This window comes from Lissotriton vulgaris, chromosome 5, assembly GCF_964263255.1.
Source record: "Lissotriton vulgaris chromosome 5, aLisVul1.2, whole genome shotgun sequence".
Lineage (NCBI taxonomy): Eukaryota > Metazoa > Chordata > Amphibia > Caudata > Salamandridae > Lissotriton > Lissotriton vulgaris.
The window spans coordinates 1220466862-1220487359 of record NC_141693.1 but is presented as its reverse complement, the minus strand read 5'-3'; positions in this window follow the sequence as shown (position 1 = coordinate 1220487359).

Here is a 20498-nt window from a genome sequence, read left to right as displayed (position 1 = left end):
AGGTAGGTCGTAAATATCAAGCTTATGGCATCGTAGAGATCTCACGTTGAGCAAGCCACAGGACAAGGTGGAGCTGCCCCGGGTATCAGCTATCAATGTACTAAATCGGAATTGACAGTGTCTGCAACCTTCTTCCTCCCCTATGTTTATGGTGTGAAGGGCGGGTGTGCAAGTAATGGTGGACAAACTTACAAGATTGTTCCTACTCCAAAGGATTCAGTTGTCAGGACCAGGGGTGGTGGCCCTGGGCTGTGTCCGGTCGCGGGCTTCGGCGCGCGCCCGGCGTGCCCGCTGCGCCAGCCCGCTGCGCCGTCTGGCCATGATGCACATTATATAGTGGTGAGAGGAGGGTGGGAGGCCGGCGCGACTAGAGCGCTCCCCCAGCCACACCTAAGATGGCGCCCACCGCCGCCAGACACTGGCTCTGAGATCGGCAAGGCGAGGCAGGGAAGAAGTTAGGAGAGTGTGGAGGGTGTCAGAGTGCCTAGGTTAGTAATTCCCACATTACCTCAGTTTAAAAGCCCCCAATGCTAAAAAATGCTGATCAATTTCTAAGTGTTCGTAAGAATGTTATTAAAGATAATCAGCACACAGAGTAAAATTCCAGCAAGCAAGCTCACAGCCCTAGTAGTACTCACTAGGGAGAGTTACGAATGGGCAACGCGGCCGCCGAGGAGCCGAACTAAGTACTCTGGGAGGGTGGGAGGCCGGCGCGACTAGAGCGCTCCCCCAGCCACACCTAAGATGGCGCCCTCTGCCGCCAGACACCGGCTCTGAGATCGGCAAGGCGAGGCAGGGAAGAAGTTAGGAGAGTGTGGAGGGTGTCAGAGTGCCTAGGTTAGTAATTCCCACATTACCACAGTTTAAAAGCCCCCAATGCTAAAAAATGTTGATCAATTTCGAAGTGCTCGTAAGAATGTTATTAAAGATAATCATGACCATGCTGCACTTCATATTCTTAAAACTGACACCAGACCTCTTATATCTAGATGGAACAACATGTGTTTTAGTGTAGATAGCAGCAAAGACATGTGGGCAAAGAGATGTGGTGTTATCCCCATTGGTAAACAGATTGTTAGACTTCTGTGTTTCTCATAAGGGCTAGTATTAGGAACTACCGCTTTGATTTGAGTAATTGTTTGAGCTATCCAGAATGGAATTTGTTCACGTTTTGTGGGCATTTTACCCATGACTGCGTGTAAAGTCTGTGGAGTGATATTTAGCGCATTCCCCTGGTGAGAGGTTTGTCTTAGAATAGCTTTTGTTGGTTGGGCTGTGAAAGTCCGCATGACATATTGAACCAATTGTCTATATATTTGACATTGCTTCAATGTCAGGATGAGGTGTATACCTGGCTAAAATTGGCCATGTTGCTCCTGGTTTACCTAGTGGACCAAGCCTGATAATGTGATTGTAATGTTTTAGGGTGCCTTTAAACCAGAGATCATGCTCCTGGTATGTGATTGGAATTTAAATATCCCCAAAAGGAATATATTCCTCATGTGGATCATCTTCTTTGTAGAAGTGAAACATTTTTGTTACTGGATGTGATTCAGGGAATACTATCCATGAGTAGAATACCTCTGTCTGGTGAAATATATGTGCCTCTATCACAAAAACTGCTCTACCACCTGTTGGAGTTAGGCCATGTTTTATAAGTTCTAGAGTGATGGCTCTCCTTAAATTTGGAGCGATGATTATTGCATATTCATCAGTTTCATTAAAATCTGTATCATCAAAGCTGCTGCGACTTCGTTGGGTACAGCTCCACCGATTCCAGTGTTAGTCTTGTTATTAGACATTGTTTAATGAAAGTTGCAGAACAAGTTTCAAGGGAACAAAGATAAGGTGCACAATATTTCGGAACACTGTATCCTTCAACGTTGAACAGACCAACAAGCTAATACATAGGATTTTCGACCTACTCAGCTATGGCGGATAATATACCTACCCACTCCAGACGTCTTATGGAGTTTTATGAGTAGGGGTCTCTGAGAAAAGCACAACTGAGTTACTTCAGTATCTAGCGTTAAAGTAGTGCCTTACCAAACCATTGGGTGCCATGTAGTGTAGTTCCTATATCCCTGATAGGCTCTGCACATTGAAATAATATACACTATAGTTGTGGCATAGGACAGAGGTCAGTATCCATCTATCGAGTACATTAAACTTAATTACTTGTGTGTGCCAGCTAACTCAGAGGTCATTAGAAACTTCTTGAATAAACAAGAAGGGATTCGTTTCTGACAACCACATACACATGACAACTTTGTTTCCCTTTAGAATTGGAACAGTCTCAGAATCGTGGAAACAATAGATAACAGTTTCACTCAGTCAATAGTGCATGCTTCGTTTCTACAGAATTTTCACAGAAACAGGTAGACGGGCATTTCAATAAAAAGGGTTTATTGAACAGTCTTACTTCTCGTGCAAGAGATATGAACTGCTACAATCGTAAGAAAGAATGCAAAGTATAATACGTACAGCGTTAGCAGTAAGATAAAATAATACTGCAAAAGGATGGTTGTATCTATGACATATATTCATAAAAATACATACATACATAACACAGGCTAAAATGTGAATACTTGTCTGGTGCTTCTAGCTAGTTCTACCCCAGTGTACCTAACCTAAGTGTGGTATGAGGTAAGAAGTAGGTGCTGCTTTTCTATAGTCTGGTTTAGCTATAGTTAGAATTGGTTTCGCCAAGATTTGCCAAAAGTCCCTCTAGCTTCTAGTCTGCTTCATACATTAGAATGAGAGAGGTTAAAATCTCTTTCTGGGTCTCGCTCTCTAACACCCTGCAAGGGGAGTCAGAAACACAGTAGCTGGATTCTCTGCGAAGAGGATGACAGCATCTAGTCAGTGCGTCAGGCAGGGACTCGACTTCCTTCCGAACTTGCCGTGGTGAGCCGTGCAATTATGCAACTGTGACTTGCCATGGTAAGTGAAGGTATATTTATATCTTGAAGGTGTGTAGGAATGCCAGTATTAACGTAAAAGTTGGGCAGAGGAACGTCATGAATGAACCCCTAAGGAATAGAGGTTCATGCATAATAAATGAGATCTTGGAGAAATCAATAACCCAAGCAAGGGGAAGTCCTAAAGGCTTAAGAGTCTGGTTTTCCAAGAACTCGTTGTGACGTGGATGGATGGATGTAGGTGGACATGCCTGTATTTGGTTAGCATGGATAATGCCTAAATAAGGGTTCGATTTCTATGCCTAAATAAGGGCAATGTGAATTGTGCCTATATAAGGGCACAAATCGGGAAATCTATACATGGTATCTAAATCGACACACAACACCACTTTGCCCACCACTCTGCAAAAGTGATCCATGATATGCTCTTGGATGGGGATTGAAGTCACGTTCGCTGATGGGGGTCATTTAGAGGCCAACTAGCTTACCTCCTGTAAGCCCCACACAGCGGAATTGCTAAGAGGTGGACTCAGCCCACGTCCCCTCCCTCCACCACTCTGCAAACGCTCTGCCTGGCACGTTCTAAGTTGGGGAATTAAGTCCCTTAGAATACAGCGGGTCCCTGGGGGCCAACAAGCCCACCAGGTACCTCCAGTAAGCCCCACACAGGGAGGTGGTCCAAGGCCGCACTCCTTTTTACACCACTGTGCAAACGCACTTCTTGGTGCATGCTGCTCGGGGGATGAATTCCACTTGTGTCCTGAAATCATCAGGACCCTTGGGGACCTCATCGCCCCACCAGCAGTGTGCCATGAGTGGTGTTTCCAGAGTGGCGTAAAAAGAGGTGCAGCCTTGTACCACCTCTCCGCAATCTTACTGGAGGTACCTGCTTTGTTTTAAATATTTGTAGAAGTAGGGCTGTGTGGCTCCCTATCTTTTACTATTTTTAGGGCCCTGGGGACCCTAAGGCCTGAGCATTTAAAAAAAAGACAAACAGGAAGGTTGCCGTGCAGCCTCCCTTCCCTGGGCCACTATTGACCCTGGGGAACCCGTCCCCCAGGGCCTGGCCAGCATGTGAAAAAATATATATTTTTTGAGGGTGGCCGTGTGTCCCCCCTCCTGAGGCCTATAATGGCCCTGGGCAACCCATCCCCGGGGCATTGCCTCTTTTTAAAAAAAAACTAATATAGTACGGGAGGCGGCTGGGTGGCTCCCCTTCCCTTGGCCACTTCTGGACCCAGGGACCCCATCCCCCGGGGCCTGGCCAGCCTGTGTTTTTTTGTAGGAGGGGGGCCATGTGGCCCACCCTCCTTAGGCTAATTATGGCCCTGGAGACCCCATCCCCCAGGGCTGGCCTTCTTTAAAAAGAGAAAAATTATAATTACAAGGGACAGGGCCATGTGGCCCCCCTCCTAGGACTTTTCTGGCCGGGGGACACCATCCCCCAGGGCTGGCCCCAACAGTCCCACCGGCTCCCCGCCTCCTGCAGGAGCAGGCATTGCTTTTACACACAGGGAGCAGCTGATATGCAGCGCCCCCTTTGCAAAAGCAATCCTGTTTTGTTTTTTGGTAGCGAGAGCAGGTTTCATGCTCTCACGTCCAAAAACGAGCGGGAGCCGCACGGTTCCTGCCCCGCCATAGCAAACAGCAATGTCCCGGGTGTGGGCACCCCTGTACATTGCAGGAGCCTGCCCTAGGGGGCCATCAAGGGCTCCAGGAGGGGGACCGTGTGGCCCCATCCCTTCATTTGCATAACCAAAGGGAGGTGGTCCCCAGGTCCGAGGGTCCATAAAGGTCCCCCATATCACCATATTTAATGCCCCGAGAGGTGGCGGTCCCCGGGTCTTGGGAGACCTGTGAGGCCCGCCAACCTAATTTCAATAAAGCCCCAGGGAGGTGGCAGTCCCCAGAGTTTGGGGGGCAGCGAGTCCCCCACCCTAATTTCATTATGCCTCAGGGAGGTGGTGGTCCCAGGGGCTGTGGGGGGCCATGTGCCCCTTGCACATCATAAATGTAGCCCCAGGGAGGTGGCGGTCCCTGCGGGGCCTCACAACAAAATTTGGCATGCCCCCGGGACCTTGCCTACCCGGGGGCTTACAGATAACGAATGGCGGGAGTCTGCAATTCCTTTTTTTATTGTCTGATCTGGATTCGCGCACCTAGTGTTAACTCGGCCAATTTCTTTTTTTTGTTAATGCTTTTTTTGGGCCTGGGGGTCCTTGTGGGACCCCTGGCCAGGGCTAGGAGGTCCGGGTGTTTCTACCCTGCCCCCTTCTTTTGTTTTTCATTTTCTTTTTTCTGTTTTCCTGTGACTCAGTAACTGAGTCACAAGATGGCTGCCAAAAATTCCTGGTTTGGAGTGTTGGCAGCCAATCAGAGTGAAGTTTGTGCCGGGAGGAGTTGCACCTCCTCGGTGCTCAGATATATCCATTCTTATTATATGAATTTCTTAGCAACTACTGAACGGATTTACACCATTTAACAAAAAGAGTGCTTTCTGAACCAAGACCTACCTTTTTGCCGAATTTGGTGTAATTCCGTTCAGCAGTTTGGGCTGTAGCCGTGTCTAAAGTTCCTATGGAAATTAACATGGGAAAAACATGTTTTGGGACCCCCCTTTTTTTCCCGGCCCCTGCTTGATGAACCACCCCAAAACTTTCAAGACAGGAGTTGAATGGAGCACCCCATTAGTTTTTAAAATTTCACCAAGATTCGTCAAACTGCACTAAAGATATTGGCATAAGAAAAAATGCTTTTTGAATAGAAATAACGTCCTAACCATAACTACCTACATGCACCCGCCAGTAGGTAATATATATATATATATGAATCACTGACACAATATTGAGCTACAAAAATATTGACACAAAAATATCGATGTCAAGAATATCAAAGTCCTATCTACTTAATAGTAAGTACAAAAAAATCAGAAAAAAATATTGTTAACTATATTGTTTTTTATGTTTTAAAAATAATGTAAAATAAAGTAAATAAGACATATAATTAAAAGAAACATAGTTAAAATGATTTAAAAATCTTTACAATCATTACAAACCTTTATATGACCCCCCTGATAGAACTCATCACATCCTTTAACATCAGCACGATATCTTACGCTGACGACACCCAGCTTATCCTAGTACTGGATAACAACTCCTCCAAAGCGGAGGAAAATTTAAAAACCTGTCTGACGGCAACCTTTGATTGGATGCGAACGAACCATCTCAAATGTAATTCAGGTAAAACTGAAATCCTCCCTTTCGGCCAAAACAACCTCTTCTCCCCCTCCAATTGGTGGCCTCAAGACGCCGAAATTCCCCCTAACACCATCACGTCGGCCCGTAACCTAGGGATAAGGTTTGATGAAGCCTTATCCTTCAAGCAACAAGCAGGTACAGTGGCAGGGTCCTGTTTCAATATCATCAAAAGTCTAAGAAGATTCTTCGACCTCCTTCCCCTAACAGCTAGAAAGACTGTGGCAGTAGCCCTCATCACATCCCGCTTAGACTACTGCAACAGCATCTATGCAGGCTCAAACAGAGCTGTTCTGCACAAGTTGCAGATGGTTCAAAACGCCGCCGCCCGCCTGGTGCTAAGACTGCCCAGGAAATCATCTGCCTCAAAAGCACTCAAAACCCTGCACTGGTTACCCATCCACAAAAGAGTGCTATTTAAAATCCTGCTCATTACGTTCAGAGCCTACCACCAGTCAGGACCGACATACCTGTCCCAGAGGTTTGGAAGATACACTCCCCCACAGTCACTCAGATCATCCAACCTAAACCTACTCGCAGTCCCCAAATTCAGACTAACCACAAAAGGTGGAAAATCCATCGGAGTACTTGGAGCCAAAGCCTGGAACAAGCTCCCATCACAAATGCGCCTGATCCATTCCGAAAAACTGTTCCGTAAAATGCTCAAAACATGGATCTTCAAAATCGAAGACTCACTTTGCTTAGCGTTAATCTAACCCACACTTTACTCATAGACCAGGATCTACATATAGGACCTACCTTAAGCAGCATCCCTACTTCTTCTCTGTCGGGACAGTGATGTCTAGCGCCAAGATGCTCCCTGGAGTGTAAATGCGCTCTATAAAAGCCTATTCACAAATATATATAATGTAAAAATAAATTAAACATATATATGTATAAAACATAATATATATACTTACTTTATAATATTAGTAAATAATAATTTTAATAACTTATAACGTGTAAAAATATTTTAAAAATGATAAATACATATATATACACATACACCAATAACATAAATAAAATATATATAACAAATTAAAAAATGACAATATTTCTAATCTTTTTAAAATAAATTACACACAACATTAACTAAAACAGTAGAGAAAATATTGGATAGCGGAGGGGATACAATTACTATTCTCGCTCCAAAGAGTGTAACAGTAGGGAAAGTGTTGGATAGCGAAGGTGTAAAAATGACTATTATCCACCCCAGTGAGTGTAACAGTAGGGAAAGTGTTGGATAGCGTTGGGGTAAAAATTACTATTCCCATTCCAGTGAGGTCAACAGTAGAGAAAGGGTTGGATAGCGTAGGGGTAAACATTATTATTCCCACTCCAGTAAAGTGCAACAGTAGTGAAAGTGTTGGATACATAGGGGTAGAAATTACTATTCCAACTCCAGAGAGTACAACAATAGTAAAAGTGTTGGATAGCGTAGGGGTAAAAATTACTATACCCACTCTAGAGAGTGCAACAGTAGGGAAAGTGTTGGATAGCATAGGGGTAAAAATTACTATTCCCACTTCAAAGAGTGCAGCAGTAGGGAAAGTGTTGTACAGCAAAGGGGTTAAACTTACTATTCCCACTCCAGAGAGTGCAACAGTAGAAAAAGTGTTGGATAGCGAAGGGGTAAAAATTACTTTTCCCACTCCAATGAGTTCAACAGAAGGGAAAGTGTTGGATAGTGAAGGGGTTAAAATTACTATTCCCACTCCAGAGAGTGCAACAATAGGGAAAGTGTTGGATAGCGAAGGGGTTAAAACTACTATTCCCACTCCAATGAGTGCAACAGTAGGGAAAGTTTGGATAGTTTAGGGGTAAAAATTACTATTCCCGTTCCAGAGAGTGTAATTGTAGGGAAATTGTTGGACAGCAGAGGGTTAACATTAACATGCTTATTAAATAAATAATCAATTAATAATTAATTAACAATAATTCAATTACAAATACCAATAAATACAAATTAATAATTACTTTAATTACATTAAATTACTTCCCACCCTATTCCCTATAAACCCACAACCAGCCCTAAAATAAATGAACACAATTAATATAATAATCAATTAATCAATTATTAAAAATGAATTACCAATTATTAATTAATTAACAATGAATTAATTATCAATACCAATAAAGAAAAATAAATTACTTTATTAGAATTAATTTACTTCCCACCGTATTCCCTATATTTCCAGAACCTGCTACGGAAAGAACACGCAAAATGTTATTAAATATAATCGAACGTTTCTAAATATTATTATTTAAGTTTCTATAATGAAATTACTTCCCACCCTATTCCCTTATAAACCCACAGCCCGCTACAGTACTAAAACGCAAAATGTACTACTTTTTACTAACTTTTAAAAATGTAATGCATATATTTAAACAAAAATATAATACTTAACAAAAAATAAAGAACACATACATATGAAATGCATACTAAATACATAACTCTATTATAAACATTAATATTATTAACAAAAATATTTTTGCAAACGGTATTACTGACTTCGATATTAACAAAAACTATGGGGCCTATTAGAATGACGGGCGGACAAGGTCCGCCCGTCATCCTAGCGGGGAATGGGGCCACCCGCCATAAGGGGCGGGGGTCCCGTGATGGGTATTAGGATGTGCCCGCCAAAGTGGCAGGCACTTCCTGCATTTTTAGCATTGTGGCGGGCGGTGCTCTCAGCGCCGCCCGCCACAATGCTAAAAATGCATTGCAGCATTTGCATAAACCAAGCGGCAGGCACCGGGCGGTGCCTGCCGATTTGTTTATGCAAATGAAGGGGGTACCACAGGTACCCCCGTGTGCACCCCCACCTCTCCTTCACTCTGGAGGCCCGAAGGAGGCCCCCAGAGTGAAGACCGCATGCCTTTCCGTGGCGGCATCGCCATCTGATTTGGGCCATGCTAATATGGGCGGCAGAGTCTATTAGACAGAGTCACCATATTAATCACCATTAGTCACCATATTAATCCTTTTCCGCCCCAGCCCAAGGCGACTGGGGCGGAAAAGCGGCGGACGCTCTTTCCATCCGCCGCGGCCCCCGCCATTCTAATATGGCGGGAGGGGAATTCAGGACAGGATGTCGGGCGGATTGCCCCCGCCAGGCCTGCGGTGGCTACCGCCAGCCTGGTAGGGGCAATCCGCCCGACATCCTAATTGGCCCCTATGTATCTTATCTTCAGGTCAATATTCTGGTCACCGATATTCTTGATCTCGATATTCTGTCCCTTCAATATTTCCAACTCGATGTTTATGTAGGTCGAAATAATATGTCTGTGCATCTATATATAGGGGAACTGACAGGGAGATTACATTTTGGAATTCAATAGATTTTAAAAAGTTTGGAGATTTTTGTTTATTTGGTAAATACATTTCTTGGGAGGAGCTTCTCTCGAGAAGTGGGGAACAGGGCAAGAGTTTTTTATTTTAGCTTTGGACAGACAGTTCACTTCTTAACAGTTAATAGCCAGGGGTACAGTTGCAAATGCTATTCCCACCGACTTGGATCTGATGGTAACAAGGTGCAAAACTAAAATATGTATATATATTATATATTATTGATGCAATTACGTAGAGATGGACTAGTGTCTGATGATGAGTTCAAATTTATGTGCAATGATAACCCTATTGTGCCTGTTCTATATTTAATTCCGAAAGTGCACAAAGCTGTTTTTCCCATCCCTGGCAGACCTATCATCTCTGCTATAGGGAGCGTAGCCGAACAAGTAGGTCAATATGTTGATTTTTTCCTGCAAAATCTTGTTAAGTCACTCCCTAGTTATATCAAAGACACTGGTGATTTTCTCAGCAAAGTGGAAAATCTACAATGGTCAGAAGATATGTATCTTATTTCATTAGACATTGAGTCTTTATATACTAGCATTGACCACCAGGCAGGGCTTAACGCAGTAAAATTCTTTCTGGACCAAAGGCCGAGTGAATACTATCAACACAACAAGGCTCTAATCGGTTTGATGAGCTGGTGCTTGAATAATAATTTCTTTCTTTTTGGGAAGGAGTTATTCAAACAATTAAGGGGCGCAGCAATGGGAGCCTGCTTCTCCCCCAGCTATGCGTGCTTGCACGTCGGCTGGTGGGAGGAGCAGGTTATTAGGAGGGACTACCAGGCAATTTTTGACATTAACATCAAATATTTTTTTAGGTATATCGATGACATTTTCATTGTATGGAAAGGGAGTAGACAAAAAGCAGTAGAGTTCATTGATAACATCAATAAGAACAATTTAAACCTACATTTTACCTCCCACATTGATGATTCCAGTATAGAGTTTCTGGATGTGAAATTATTTGTCAAAAATAATAAAGTAGAAAGTACTTTATTTAGAAAGTCCACTGCTGGGAATGTAACACTTCATGCCTCCAGTTCCCAGCCTAGGCATCTTATTGCCAGCATCTCCTATGGAGAGCTGTTACGCCTCAAAAGAATATGCAGCACTGACACTGAGTTTAATATGTGTGCAGCAGAATCTATACAGAGGATGAAAGCTCGGGGTTATTCAGACAAACTACTGCAGGAAGCACTAGCTAAAACGGCCCTTAGACCGAGAGTTAGCCTGTTGCCCCTGCCTAGCATAGCAGAAGTTGATACTAACAGTTCCCTTGAACCTTTGGCTATTTCTCAGATGAATTGTAATGACCAATGTCCTAGACTGATAACAACTTTCAGTGAGAATAAACGGAAAATCAGGTCCATTGTGAATAGGCACTGGGCAATAGTTTTAACTGATCCTGTTTTGAGAATGAACTTGCCCCCAAGTCCAACTATTACATTCAGTAGAGCAAGGAACATGGGATCCTTATTGGATCCAACTAGTCCAGAAATTAGAACTAAATTGAATTGGCTGAAACCCAAATCTGGTTTCTATAAATGCTCCTCGTGCCGCGCATGTAGATTTGGGGTCAATAAAACAGAGTATCAAACACCCTTTTGCCCAACACGACATAAGATAGTGGGTAATTACAACTGCAAGACTGAGTTCGCAGTCTATGTTCTCACGTGCACCCGTGGTCTCAATTTATTTATTTATTTATTTATTTTTAAAATTTCTAGAGCGCGCAAATACCTTCCGGTGTCTCGGCGCTAGTGTGTACAGATTACATGGTTGTGAGAAGATGTTGGCAGCACCAAGCTACAGGTGCATGTGAGAATCTTGCAGTACTTACGCGCCATTCTGCATAGTGATCCTAATTACCCTGTGGCGCGCAACTTCAAACAGGTGCATGATAACAACTTAAACTGTTTGCAATATTATGTGGTATCCTCTATCCCTAAACAGCGTAGAGGGGGCAGTAGAGAATTGTTGCTCAGGAGATTGGAAACCAAGTTCATCCTCAATTTTGATAGCAAGTGTCCTAATGGACTTAACAACACGGAAGATATGTACACTTGTCTATAAAAATCGCTGTTTCTGTTCTATGGTCTAGAGAAGTTGTATGTATTTAAAAACCTAAAATAAGGATCTGATCAGGATTGTTTCACCTAATTGCTTGTATTTTAAATTGATTTTTCATGGAAATTTGGGGTTCCCTTTATATATATTTTTATAGGGATAGTAGATAAAATCACATTTTATTTATTTGCACTAATGCCAGGGATATGTACAATAGATTGCACATGAGAGATGTGGGTGATTCTGATACTAAGGACAAAAAAGTTTTTCTTGGTTCGATATTACATCTATTATCTTGCGTTGTAATCTATTTGTCTGCCTTGTTATTTCAATTTTATCTCGATTTCGAGATTTTGTTTTGCACTATTTCACATATATAAAATTGCTGCTATGCTCAACTTTGCACATCCTATTTATTAGTGCCCTGATGGTCGTAAGCTTATTGCATTTATGCATATAGAAATTTGGCTTTTTTGATATAATATTATATATATGGATTTATCCAGAAATATTTTAATGTAAAGGATTTATGATGAATTGTGTTTAGATAAAGAATGGATAATATACACATTCTAAAATTGTCATAGCTGAACATTCTTAATATGTCACAATAATATGTGAAAATAGTTCGTCTGCAACTGTAATCAATTCCAAAGTCTGTTTTCCATGTTCATGCCAATTAGCTGACCATGCGACCTAAGTGGGACGTGGCATATCATTTAAAAATGGCTACAACCTAACCAGTCTCTATGTGATCAAGGGCTCTCGAGCCCGAAACGCGCCATCTGTCGATTGCTGTTGTGGATATGCACGGTTGAATAAAGAACATCTTGCCTGAGAAAGTGGTTCGCTTCTCCTTCTTCGCCGCCGTGGCTTTGGTGGAAGTGGCTGGAGTGTTTACTTGATTTTATATATATATATATATATATATATATATATATATATATATATATATATATATATATATATATATATATATATATATAGATATATATAGATATATATATGTATGTATATATATATATATATATATCAATGCATTGGAGCCAAACAGAACCATGCCGCTTTTAAAATGAAAAATAAATGCAATTTTAAAACTGGACTAAGGTCGCGACTCATTTTCCCTCTCGTGTGGAGGGGCTGCTGGAATATATATATATATATATATATATATATATATATATATATATATATCCAAACTGAAGGTTGCCCTCTTGGAGAAGCCACACACGTCAGGGTATGCACACACAATGCTGCAGGTAGCAGTAGTCACAACAGGCTGTCAGCGCTTCAAGCAGGCCATACGCGTTTCGAGCTAAGTGTAGCTCTTGTTCACTGGCAAATGAGGCACAAGACGGATATTGTAAGAACGTTTTTTTATGCACATTAGAGTCACGCCCTAATAGGCGTCATATTGTAAGAACGTTTTTTTATGCACATTAGAGTCACGCCCTAATAGGCGTCATACACAGAGGCATACTGGTTGTTGTAGCCCTGAATGATGCCAAGACTCGCAGTTCTTTTACCCAAGTGGACTCCGTCTTTGCTTCACAAATTGATAAAGTTCCTTGTCAGGTGAGTTGCTAAAACAAACTGCTTGTCTCTGCTAATAGCAAACTGCAGCTCAGGTCCCCTCTGCTCCTTAAGCGCTCGTAATAACAAACGCTCGGAAACCGCCATGCAAGCGGCGGGGCTTCTCCGCGGCTAGGCTAGCCGCTTGTAAATCCAAACTGAAGGTTGCCCTCTTGGAGAAGCCACACACGTCAGGGTATGCACACACAATGCTGCAGGTAGCAGTAGTCACAACAGGCTGTCAGCGCTTCAAGCAGGCCATACGCGTTTCGAGCTAAGTGTAGCTCTTGTTCACTGGCAAATGAGGCACAAGACGGATATTGTAAGAACGTTTTTTTATGCACATTAGAGTCACGCCCTAATAGGCGTCATACACAGAGGCATACTGGTTGTTGTAGTCCTGAATGATGCCAAGACTCGCAGTTCTTTTACCCAAGTGGACAGGTGAGTTGCTAAAACAAACTGCTTGTCTCTGCTAATAGCAAACTGCAGCTCAGGTCCCCTCTGCTCCTTAAGCGCTCGTAATAACAAACGCTCGGAAACCGCCATGCATATATATATATATATATATCATGTGATCAAGCGCTCTGTGAAGCGCGAAACACGTCATGGCGATTTTGGAACCCAGCACGAAATAAAGATTTAATTGTTGCACCTACTTTTGGCCCGTATCTGTTTCTGCAGTTTTGCTGAATCCTGCGTGAGTGATTCTGATATCCTTGGAATATATATATATATTTTATAGAGTCATTCTGGATTTAACCAGTCATTTGCAATTCTATGTGCACTGAGATGCCACCACTCTGTGACTTTTGGATTTAACCTGTGACTGTTATTTAAAATGTGCTGTTTACATGTAATTCATGCAGCAAAAGTCTTTTTTCACTGTTGTTACCCACGTGACACGGGAGGTTACCACCAGGGGGTGGTAACATAGTATTAGCATACCATTTAAAAAAGGCTTGTGATTGTTTCATTTTAACTGCAGCGTGAACAAGGGCACTTGTGCTCGAAACGCGTCGCTGGTTTGGCTTCTGTGGATTAAATAAACAAGAACTTTGCTGACTTGGTGGTCCGTATTTCCTTTTGTTGATGGCGTGGAGGCTTTGACCATGAACGCAGATCTCGAAGAGGGGGAACTTTGTGCTCTCATATATATATATATATATATATATATATATATATATATATATATATATATTATATATATATATATATATATATATATATATATATATATATATATATATATATATATATATATATATATATATATATATATATATATTCACTGAGGGGTGTTATAGTTAGCTGGACATTTTTTCTCATGTATGTTCCCCCTAGGAGTTGCCTTCACTTTGCGCATACATGTTTGTGATAGCGCATGCATGTTAAGGTTACCCATGCGCACACTACATCCCACCGTCTGGCTATGTACCCCTAACGTATTTCATTTTATTTGCGCATGCTCAATTACAACATGGCCAATCACAGCTCTCACAACCAGTGACATCATGCTGAAGTTGGCCGTGTACCGCGTGGTCTTCGCATCACCTTAGCCCCCAGTTACGAAGCCCCGGATCCTCGTATGCTCGAGGAGTGGGCGGCGTCAAACCTGGAATCCTCGGCGAAACTGATGCAAATCCTAATTAAGTACGCCGAGAGCGACCGGATGAAAATCCAAGATGAAATTGTACTGGTAGAGGCGGAAATAGATAAACTGGGTGAAGATGAAGCCAACACAAAGAAACTAAGAGAAGAAATGGAATGCCGATTACAAAAGGAGGAAGACATTATTAAAAAGCGCAAAGCGTTTAAATTCGAGAGGGACAGGTTGGACTACCTCAATGGGCGTATCTTTACGTTTGCTCGCAGATTTGAAAAAAATGATGACCAGCAAAATCCGAGGGGTAATTTCAAATGTGCCAATCACAGCAAAGGCAATGTGAGTTCAGCCTCCTCAGTAAGTCTAAGCTCGACGGAAGGCAGTGAATTGGAAGGTGAAACGAGAAACACACCGTTGGGGTTTACAGTACTAACGCCTGCACAAGAGGTGAGCCGTTTGTGCGAGGCCAGGCGAGAGACCCTAAGACCACGAGTTGCTTTTGCGCAACCAGGAAAAGCGCAAACAGGAAACGAGCAGAGCGACGCAAACGCCACAAAGAAGGGTGGTGCAACCAAGGGGAAAACAAATCGAAAGTGGTCACACAAAAAGCGGGGGAACCAACAGGGAGCCCCTCAATAGTCAATTTAACCAATACTGTCTTAAGCCCAAAAGAAACGAAGATACTTGGTCTTGGGCTTTCCTATTGTGCACCTCAGACCTTTGATTATGCTGGTACACGTATGGACATATACAGATTTGTAAGGAAGTTAAAATTGACCAAATTTCACCGCCTACGACCGAAATCGAGCAAAGATGAAACTGCGATAACATCAAGTCCCGATCTTCTCACAGCTGGGGATGCCTCCTCCCTGGAAGAAATCTGGGAACTACAAATGGAACAGAATGAGCAGAATGAGACGATTCAGTGCATACCAACTACAAATACTGCCATCAGTGTCGAGAGAGAAAAAGCAATCACACCCTTCAGGCCGAGATCTAAGTTTAACCCCATCTCAGTGTATGACAACTTGGACACATATCAAGATCTGATGGTGGAGGATCTGAAGAAACTCTACACTTGCACGAACAAAAAGAACCAAGCCATTGCACGACAAAATCAGGCTTATAATATGTTGGTGAAAAAGCTCAAGTCTGATGAAAACTTAGTTGTGAAACAAGCGGACAAGGGGGGCAATATTGTCCTCTGGGCTAGATGTAACTACATAGCCGAAGCTGAAAAACAACTCAGCGACACTGCTTGTTACCGCAAAACTAATCTATCAGTGGTAAAAACGGCTTGGAACGATCTGAATGCAAAATTGATGGGTTGGCGCAGCTGTGGTTTGATCTCCATGGAGGAATTCAAGTTCCTCAAGAAAGAATTCCCGGTGATTCCAGCATTCTACCTCCTGCCTAAGATTCATAAGGACCCCCTTATGCCACCAGGGAGACCGATTATATCGGCTATTGATAGTGCGACTGAAAACCTATCCAGGTATATTGATTTCTTTCTTCAAGAATGGGTCAAGGGTCTAAATTCGTACATCAGAGACACGAGTGATTTTTTGGTAAAATTGTCTCAACATGCTTGGAGTGAGAACTATCTATTAATGACACTGGACATTTGTTCACTTTATACATCTATCAGACATGTGGATGGCTTGAAAGCTACTCAATTCTTTTTAAACAAACGCTCCATATACAATGTACAGCATAACAAAATGTTAATGGGGATGCTTAGCATTTGTTTGCAACAGAATTTTTTCATGTTCGGGGGCCAAATTTACCAACAGCTCAGAGGGGTGGCAATGGGCTCTTGCTTCTCCCCCAGTTTCGCGTGCTTGCACATGGGACTGTGGGAGAAGCAAACCCTGATGGGGCAGCACAGACAACTAATGGAACAGCATGCCATTCTGTACCTCAGATATATTGACGATTTGTTTTTTATCTGGAGGGGTTCCATGGATAGCGCCACCGAATTTGTTAACAAACTGAATGTGAATGACCTCAATCTCCAATTCACTTCTACTATAAGTGATGTTTCCGTGAACTTTCTGGATGTAGAGGTTTATGTTGCTAACGAGCGAATTGAGACTAAGCTACATAGAAAAAGCACTGCTGGAAACACGGTACTGCATGCCTCCAGCAATCACCCCCGTCATCTTATTCATAGCATCCCCTACGGGGAGATGCTAAGAATAAAACGCATCTGTAGCAACAATGATGAATGTAGAGCAGCACAGCTACAGTGCAAAATGCGTTTTTTAGACAGAGGGTACAGTGCCAAAATGATAGATGATGCAATTTCAAAAACCTCAAAGGTAGCAAGAGAACATCTGCTACAAAAATGCTCTGAGGTGCCCAAGACTAGTGAAATATCAACAGAGAAAATCCAGTGCAGGGCTATAATAACATACAGCCAACAGCATGCTGAAATTCGAAAAATCTTTTCCAGAAATTGGAATCTCGTACGGGGAGATCAAACAATCGGTGATCTAGTTAAACATCAACCCGAGATCACATTTAGGAAATCTCCGTCCCTGGGCAACGCTATTGTCAATAACACTTTAGACGTCCCTAAAAAGTGGTGGGAACGCATCACAGGCTTTAAAAAGTGTCAGATCTGTAAGGCCTGCAAGCACGCCATCAACAAGACCCAATATTCGAGCCCTTTCCATGAGAAGCCCATTAAGATCAAGCAGAAGTTGGGATGTAAAACTGAGTTTGTGGTTTACATCTTGGTGTGCCCGTGTGGCCTCCAATATGTGGGCAGTACTCGCCTTCCAGCACACAAACGCATCCTTCAACACCTACGGGCTATATCTGGCAAGGACCAGGCATATCCGGTAGCTCGACATTTCGAGAAATGCCACAACAGCAACCCCGAAAAGCTACAGTATTATTTGGTGGACTCAGTCCTACCTTTGAGAAGAGGGGGTGACAGAAACAGTAAATTGCGTCTTCTGGAAACCCGCTATATACTGGAGCTAAACAGTAAACATCCGGGGGGGCTTAACAGCACAGAGGACCTTTATACCTGTTTATAGTAGGTTCCTGATTTCCCTTCCTTGTTTGGAGATTATATTGCTGAAACGATTCAATCACACAAGTTGTGTTGCAGCAGTCTGCAGATTTTAATATATAAAACAACACTGAATTAGTTATATTATTTTTGCACGAGCACTTTACATTTTCTTCTTTATTTTTAGCAACCCGCTAGAAGGTACACAACAAATAGACCTTGCTTCAATAAATGACTAATAATTGTGCATTCCTTACCCACTGGGGTAGAATTTGTTCACTATGTCAGTATCTAAAAATTGAGGGCTCAATAAAACCCTTATCAGTCAATAGTTCACCTTGCGATTAATAATACAGGTACATGCTTTGGGAGGCAATGTCAATAATGAACGCTTTTTACGAATTGAAATGGTGTGAATATTTATGCTCAATTTGCACATGGTGTATATATATATGAACTTAGAGATATTGTATAGATATATATATTTTTCTATTTTTATACATCAGATTTTCTACATGTATATATGTATGTATGTATATATTCAAATATTTAGATTTACCTATAGATGCATATTTTTCTACATATATTATTTTGAACAATTGGCGTCATTTTCAACACATTTTCCTTTGTAAATAATGAATTACATTGTGCTCATGACTCAAATGTATAGTAATGTGAACTTTACCTTATCAATTGACTGGTTGTTTATAGAATATTGATTTACATCGAAATATACTGACATAGGTGACTATTGGGAGTTTAATAAGGGCACTGCGCCCAGCATTGTTCTTTGATGCATACCCCTTTAATGTTGACAGGAAGTACTATTAGTCATGTGACTGAAATATTGTTCAAATAGTACCTTCTTCCTCCTTCACATGACATGTGATCAAGCCTCGGCTGAGGCGAAACGCGTCATGGCGACTGGTGGGCTGTTTATTCTTCACGAATAAAATGCACTAACAACGGAGCACGGAGTCTGTGGCTTTACTCGACTATTTCAGTGTGGCGTGGCGTGGCGTAACTGTGGTTTTTGCTGTGCTCGTACTGAACTTTGCAGAATATATATATATATATATATATATATATATATATATATATATATATATATATTCACTGAGGGGTGTTATAGTTAGCTGGACATTTTTTCTCATGTATGTTCCCCCTAGGAGTTGCCTTCACTTTGCGCATACATGTTTGTGATAGCGCATGCATGTTAAGGTTACCCATGCGCACACTACATCCCACCGTCTGGCTATGTACCCCTAACGTATTTCATTTTATTTGCGCATGCTCAATTACAACATGGCCAATCACAGCTCTCACAACCAGTGACATCATGCTGAACCAATCATCCTTCTGCAAAGCATTTATAAGCTACAAACCTTCTTTAACTTTTCCTATTCCGCAGTCACAGCCATTGAGAGTGTTCATATCCACTTCTTCATAGGTGAGCACTTTAAGACTTATTCAATTAATTAATCTGAACAAACTTTAAATACAGCGTAAATGCAAATTCATGTTCAATTTGACAATGTTTTTAAGCACACTTTCCTGCTTTTTTATGTTGTTAAAGTTGACTTCATAACTTTTGTTTCTGTGCAAATCACTTAATCCTGGTGCGTTTGTTTAATGTCTCCTTTAATTGTTAAAAACGAGAATTTGAAAGGAGAAAGTAGGAGATGAATAACAGAGGTAGAACATTATATCTCAAAGTGCAAAAATGGATAAAAAGGGTGGACCAAAGCCTGCATGTACAATGGCCAGTGGAAGCGTTTTGAGAGCGAGTACATCCAAGGTCAAGTAAAGAGATTTGATTGGTAAGGCATAGCAAAGGAGGTGGCAACAACGGGGAGGAAGGTCCATGGGTGGTGGAGGCTTGGTTTGTAAATGTGCTCCATCTATAACTTTCTATCACAGTTTTAATGTCATTTACTCTCTTTATCTCTCTCACACATCGTTTTTCTTTCTCTTTTAAAATTATGGATGCTGCTTTCCACTCTGGCATGTAGAACCAAAGCTGAGTTGAAGCTGTGAACTCTGTTGTTCACAGTGTTTACACAAAGTAAGCAGAGCGGCCTAGATATACAATGCCTCCGAATAAATGCATTAGAAATAAAAGAGCTTATTTACAAACCCCTTGCGCCACTTTTACGTCACTTTCAAAATGAGGAAAATAACACAAAAGTGGCACAAGAGTTTTGTAAATAACCCCTAAAAAATATTGTCCTGCATAATGACTTGATCTCTCACCTAATTTTGTCTCATCTCTGAATTAAAGACGTGTTCATATGTTATATAAATATGACCCAGTAGGCATATCTATACAAACACAGTTTGAATTCATGCCAATAAGAAAAATGAAATCTATCAGGCACACTGCAAACATTTAAAAAAATATAAATATTGTCAAGTGTTACTTTGAATTGTAATGTTTGACCTCATTTAGTCACATCAATCTAATTTTTAACACTAATTTTCTTTTGGAGTCCATATTATATGTTGTTTATTATATTGTTTTGTTAGTTATGGTTCTAGTTATTTATTGTATTGTTATCTTTTAGTTAAAGTTCCAGTTATTGTTTTAATAAAAGTTAATTAAAAAAGTACATACATCTGTTTTTTTTGTGGGGGTAGCAGTCATCAATAGAAATGATGTTTATAATTTGAAGTATAATTCTGAGGCTAACTCCTTA